Below are 7,121 nucleotides of genomic sequence, written 5' to 3'. Positions count from 1 at the left end.
AAGCAGTCAGACACACCCTGGTGCTTCACACCTATAATCCCAGGTATTCAGGAGGCTGAAATCTGAGGATCACACTAGTTTGAAGCCAGCCTGGGCAGAATGGTCTTCTCGACTCTATCTCCAATTAACCAGCAAAAATACTGGACTGGAGGCATGACTCAAAGTGGCAGAGCACCAGCAGCCCCAGACCTGACTGTAGACACAGTGTAGACAAGCCTCAGTGTAGACACATATATACACACAGAAGAGTCATCAGGCACTGGTGACTCATGCCTGTAATCCTAGCTACTCAGGTGGAGATCTAAAGATGGATGTTCAAAGAAAACCTGGGCAGGAAAAGTCCTTGAGATTCTTATCTCCAATTAACCACTAAAAAGTTGGATGTGGAGCTGTGGCTGAAGTGGTGTTAGCCTTGAGCCAGTGAGCTCAGAGACAATTCCCAGGCCCTGAGTTCAAGTTCCAGGACCAGCACACACACACACACACACACACACACACACACACACACACACACACACACACACACACTCATAAGCCCGAATGCACACACACACACACACACACACACACACACACACACACTCATAAGCCCGAATGGTGGAGAGACATCCATACACAAGGACATGTGCTGGATCAAGGTAAGGCAGATGAGATAGAGCACTGGTAGAGGCCAGATAGCTTCTTTCAAGATTTGTACTGAGATAGATCTCAATTTGTAGCCTCAGACCCCAATCCTCCGGCCTTACAGCCTCCTGAGTACTGGGATTATAGGCATGTACCACCATGCTTAGCTGATGACTTGTAAAACATTATTCCTGCCCCCCCCCAAAAAAAAAAAGTTTGGTAAGAAAAATCCCATGATTTCCTCTTTCCATAGCAGAGGCACGTGAGATTTTTACTCTAATGTTGGTCTATCTATCCAGTGGGTCTGAGGTCATTTCCTCCACCCTCAGACCACCCAAACCACTTTCCAGGCAAGCTTAGCATCTGTTGAATTGCTTGGCCAAATATGCATTCGTGTCACTGCCTGAATATTGTTCTGGAGACCCAAAATAATCTCGGGCCCTTTTTTCTTTTCTTTTCGTGCTGGTGCTGGGGCTTGAACTCTGGGCCTGGATGCCGTCTTTTACTTTTTTTTTCCCCTCAAGGCTGGGGTTCTACTACTTGAGTGACAGCTTCACTTCTGGTTTTTTTTAGTGGTTCATTCCACCTGAGAGTTTCATAGAGATTTCTTGCCCAGGCTGGCTTTGAAGCTCAATTCTCACATCTCAGTATACTGAGAAGTTCAGAATATAGGCATTAGCTACCTTACCCAGTATGAGACCATCTTTTCTGCAGGATTAGGGCACTTGGAGCACTTTGCTGTGCCTACATCTCAAATGTGAGGCTATCTGTCACCTTTGCTGTCTGCCCAGATGCATCTCAGGGACAGCAGTTGTTTTTTTTTTTTTTTTTTTGCCAGTCCTGGGGCTTCAATTTAGGGCCTATGTGCTGTCCCTGAGCTTCTTTTGCTCAAAGCTAGCACTCTACCACTTAAGCCACAGTGCCACTGCCTGCCTTTTCTTTGTTTGTTATATTGAGGAATGGAACCCAGAGCTTCATGCCTGCTAGGCAAGCTCACTACCTACCACTAAGCCATATTCCCAGCCCTACCAGTTCTTTTTTTTTTTTTTTTTTTTTTTGGTCGGTTGTGGGGCTTGAACTCTGGGTCTGGGTGCTGTCCCTCAGCTCTTCAGCTCAAGGCAAGCACTCAACTGCTTGAGCCATAGCACCACTACCGGTTTTCTAGTGGTTAATTGGAGATAAGAGTCTCACGGACTTTTCTGCTTGGGCTGGCTTTGATCCTCAGATCTCAGCCTCCTCAGTAGCTAGGATTACAGGTGTGAGCCACCAGCACCCGGCTAGCAGTTCTATTTTGTTGTGACTGTTTTGAGTGTTTTGAGTAGTCTCTGAGTTAGGGCTTTTTCATATATGCATTAAATAACAGAAAACATATCTCCTCCTCCACTACAAATTGCTGGGATTCTCACTTCCCATTGCTGTTTTCCCTGTCTCCTGGCTGACTGAAGCCTGTCAGGTCCAAAGTTCAAGTTTACTTCAAAGCTCACTTCAACTTCATTGCCCCCTACTTGCCTGCCCCCGTCTACAGTCAGTTAATGAATGTCATCCATTTAAACTGTTCTTAAAGGAAACTGCCACTGCTGCGCAAAAGCACCTGGAAAGGCCTGGAATCTAGGGCCAGGCGTGGTGGTGGAGGTGGTGGTAGTGGTGGTGGTGGTGGTGGTAGTGGTATGGGTGTGGAATTCCCAGCATTCATAAGGCTGAGGCAGGAGGATTGTAAGTTGGAGGCCAATTTGGGCTACATAGTTAAACTCAACTGAAGGAAAAGAAAAGACAGATGGACAGAAAAAGAAGGAAAGGGAGGGGAGGGAAGGGAAGAGAAGGGGAAAGGGAGGGAAGGAAAGGGAAGGGAGAAGTGAATTAGCTCTTATACAAAAAGCATTTGGGGGCTGGGAATGTGGCTTAGTGGTAGAGTGCTTGCCTAGCATGCGTAAAGCCCTGGGTTTGATTCCTCAGTACCACATACACAGAAAAAGTTGGAAGTAATGCTGTGGTTCGTCGTAGAGTGTTAGCCTTGAGCAAAAGAAACTCAGGGACAGTGCTCAGACCCTGAGTTCAAGCCCCAGGACTGGCATAAATAAATAAATAAATAAAACTATTGGTAGAAGAATTAATGTTACCAAAAATTAGTTACAAAGCTCAAAGATTTATTTTTGCCAGTGCTGAGCCAAATTCAGGGCCTGGGTGCTGTCCCTGAGCTTTTTCACATAATGCTAGCACCAGTTAAGCCATGGCTCCATTTACAGTTTTGGTTTTTTGATTTTTTTTTGCTGGTTACTTGGAGATAAGAAACTCATGGGCTTTCCTGCATAGGCTGTTTTTGTACCAGCCTGAGGAGGCTGAGATCTCTTCAGACTCCTGAGTAGTTAGGAGTACAGGTGTGCATAACCAGCATCTGACTCTCAAAAACAATTTTTTAAAATTTTGTTTGTTTATTTATATTAGTTGTGGGGCTTGAACTTAGGGCCCGGGTGCTGTCCCTGATCTCTTTATGCTCAAGGGTAGTGCTTTACCACTTTAAGCCACAGCTCTATTTCTTTTTTTTTTTTTTTTTTTTTTTTTGTCGGTCGTGGGGCTTGAACTCTGGGCCTGGGCGTTGTCCCTTAGCTCTTCAGCTCAAGGCGAGCGCTCTACCACTTGAGCTACAGCGCCACTTCCGGTTTTCTGGTGGTTTTATTGGAGATAGGAGTCTCACGGTCTCTCCTGCCCGGGCTGGCTTTGAACCGTGATCCTCAGATCTCAGCCTCCTGAGTAGGTAGGATTACAGGCGTGAGCCACCAGCGCCCGGCTCACAGCTCTATTTCTTGATTTTCTGGTGGTTCACAGATTTTCCTGTCAGGGTGGCTTGAAACAGTGAGCCTCAGATCTCAGCCTCCTTAATCACTAAAATGACAGATATGAGCCACCAGCGCCAGGCCAAGGCTTTTTTTTTTTTTTTTTTTGTCAGTCGTGGGGCTTGAACTCTGGGCCTGAGTGCTGCCCCTCAGCTCTTCAGCTCAAGGCGAGCGCTCTACCACTTGAGCTACAGCGCCACTTCCAGTTTTCTGGTGGTTTATTGGAGATAGGAGTCTCACAATCTTTCCTGCCCGGGCTGGCTTTGAACCACAATCCTCAGATCTCAGCCTCCTGAGTAGCTAGGATTACAGGCGTGAGCCACCAGCACCCGGCTTTTTTTTTTTTTTTAATTAGCATTCACTAGTTACACAAGTGAGAGTTTCATAGAGACATCTGCACATGGGTACAATGTATTTCAGTCAGTTTCTCCAGTGTTCACTATTACTCCCCGTTCCTAAAACCAATACACTTTCTCTTTCTTTTGTTAAATAAATGTTTCAATCCCATAAATTAGGTTATGAGTGCAGCTTCTTGATCAGTCAATTGTTCTCTATTTTCCTCTCTTGTCCCTACCCTCAATCGTGTGTGTGTGTGTGTGTGTGTGTGTGCGCGCGCGCGCGCGCGCGGCCAGTCCTGGGGCTTAAACCCAGAGTCTGGGCACTGTCCCCGAGTCTTTTTGTTCAAGGCTGATGCTCTATCACTTGAGTCACAGCTCCACATCTGGCTTTTTGCTGGTTCTTTGGGGATAAGAGTTTCTTGGACTTTTTTTTTTTTTAAGCCTGTAATCCCAGTATTTGGGATGTGGAGGTAAGAAACCTTCAAGGTTGAGGCCAACCTAGACTTCATAGTGAGACCCTGACTAACACACAAAACCAAACCAGCAACCTGGTCACTAGTGTCTGTAATCCCAGATAATCAGAACACTGAGATCCAGAGGATTGATATTCAAAGCCAGCCCCTGGCAGAAAAGCCCATGAGAAAAAAATTATAGGTGCTGGGGTTTAAAGCCAACCTGGCATGAAATCCATGAGACCTTTGTCCCCAGTTCATCACCAAGAAAAGCCAGAAGTGGAGCTATTGCTCAGGTGGTAGAGTGCTAGCCTGAAGAATATAAACCCAGGGGCTGGGAAGGCAGCTCAGGGGTTGAGCGCTTGCCTTGCATGCATGAGGCCCTGGGTTCGATTCCTCAGCACCACATAAGCAAAAAGAAAAAAGCCAGAAGTGGCGCTGTGGCTCAAGTGGTAGAGCGCTAGTCTTGAGCTGAAGAGCTGAGGGACAGGCCCAGAGTTCAGGCCCCAGTATATAAACTCAGGGACAACACCCAGGCCCTGAGTTTAAGCCTCAGCATCACCAGTGCCCAGCTTGGACCTGTTTGGAGATAGCCAGAGACTGTCTTTAAAAAAAAAGAACAGCACAAGCTGGATGCCAGTGGCTCACAACTATAATCCTAGCTATTCAGAAGGCTGACATCTCAGAATCACATTCAAAGCCAACACAGGCAGGCAAGTCTGTAAGACTTTTATCTCCAATTAACCAGCAAAAAGTTGGACATGGAGGCTGGCTCAAGTGGTAGACTAAAGGAGAGAGCCCAGGCCCTAAATTCAAGTCCCAGTACCAGCACAGACACACAAAATAGACCCATCAGCTACTTCTTCCTCTCTTACTCAAGGGGTGCAGGCTAGGAAGATGGGCAAGGCCTCTGAGCCTTGGAGTACTTAACTTGTTGAGCCAGGCCTATCTTCCATTGGCCATGGAAGAGCTGTGATTTCCTCCACAGGCTTCCGAAGAGATTTTTGCACCCTGCCCCCAGTCGTAGCACTGAGGAGAGGAAGACTGGGGAGTCCGGGTATAAACCCGGCAGCCGAGAAAATCATGCAGGAATGGGAAGGGGAGCCTTGGTGAAGGTGGAGTTGGAGAGGAAAGAAGGGCAGGGGTGGCAGGTCCTGGAGAGTAGAGAAATCGAGAAGGGAGAAGAGGGACACTAAGGGGCTGGGGGTCCCCCCAACTATAAGGCAGAGGAGGGGAGGGAAGTGGAGAAAGGTAGGGGTGGGAGGATGGGAGTGGGGTGTTGGGAGCCTCCATTGTCCCTGGAGGGGGAAGTCTTTTGTTTCCTCTCTTCCCCTGGCCACCTGACAGGATATGAGCTGAAGCCCCCAGCCATGCCAGTGCCCCCCCCAACACTGCGCGTGGCCTTATTCTTACCATTGTCTCTGTAGGTAATGGGGGCGGGGGGGGGGGGAGGGAGGAATGTCAAGACACTGACTCTAGGTGGAATTGTAAGAAGGACTATTTGTGGCCATAGGCCACAGACCAGACTACCAGAGCATGGCAGGGAATGGAAACCTCTGGGCTGGTTACTGGAGTTTGGCAGAGAAAAGATCAGTACTTTGGGAGGAGCAGGAAGCCAGACTTGGGTGGGGCCAGCTCTGAAGGTAGCAGGTTGGGCCAGGGGATGGCAGGCTGGGTGCCCAGAGGGGCTGACACAGGGCCTCAGGTGGCCTTCCCAGCCCCCACTATTTCCCCAATGGGCCTCCCCCCCATTCCCCAAAGTTGACCTCACCCCACCAGGGAAGTGTGATCTGGCTCCAGCAAACCCACGTGTTGCGCTTGGGTTTCTAACTCCCTGAGTGCCGCGTCTCCCCCCCACCGCCCCCACCAGGATCCAGGGGTCCCGGACCCCCACCCGCCCGGCCGGCTGCTGCCTCAGGGACCCTTTCCCTCCATCAGTTCTTCCTGCAGGAAGGGCGCCCGGCTCGGCCTGGCTTCTCTTCCCGAGCCTTTTGTTTGCTAGGTTTGCAGGAAATCGGTGGGGCGGCGGCCAGGGCCCATCTGCCCCAGGGGCCTGGCGGAGAAGGGAGGGGACGGGCTCGGTCCTGGGGAGCAGAGGGCGGGAGCGGTCGGCCGACCCGGGCTGGGGGCCAGGGGATCCCTAGAAGCAGAGGCTGGGTTGACACCCCGAGGTCACCCAACAGGTTTGCAAGGCGTCGGGACCCAGGATGTCATCCTGTCGCCGGGAAGCTGGGGTCCCAAGCAGCGGGGGGCGGGGGTCCGATCAGGCTGTCTCCGAGGTATGGGGGTTTTATGGTACTTTTTCCCCTTAAAAAGAAAGAAAAAAAAAAACGGTGGGGAGGAGGGCCAGCGCGTAGCTCCAGAATTCGCGCCTTCCCAGGAAAAAATACATCAATAAAGGTGGCAGTGTGGACTCTCTGGCGGACCCGGTACTCTCGTTGGTTGCCCGCTCTCCGCAGCCGCCCGGGCGCCGCCATCTTGCTTTCCCAGCACGGGGCGTGGCCACGCCACCACGTGAGCGGCAGGCCCCGCCCACGGCTGGTTTGATTGGTGGACTGAAATGGGTTCCTCCAGATTGTCACAATCAAAACCTCACCTACTCGGTGGAGGTCCTGCCTCATCCTCTCCAGCGCTAAGGGCCGCAGACCTGCATCGCCACGCCAGGTGCACCGGTGCTCACACCTGTAATCTAGCTACTCAGGGGGCTGAGACCTGAGGAGGATCGCGGTTCAAAGCCAGCACGGACTGGAAAGGCCGTGAGGCTTTTGGGGGCTTGAACACGGCCTGGGCGCTTAAGGTGAGCGCTGTACCACTTGAGCCACAGGGCCACTTCTGGCTTTCTGGTGGTTAATTGGAGATAAGAGTCTCCTGGATTT

Source organism: Dipodomys merriami, unplaced genomic scaffold (assembly GCF_024711535.1).
Source record: "Dipodomys merriami isolate MVZ:Mamm:240054 unplaced genomic scaffold, mDipMer1.0.p SCAF_373, whole genome shotgun sequence".
NCBI classification, from domain to species: Eukaryota; Metazoa; Chordata; class Mammalia; order Rodentia; family Heteromyidae; genus Dipodomys; species Dipodomys merriami.
This window is presented reverse-complemented; position numbering follows the sequence as displayed.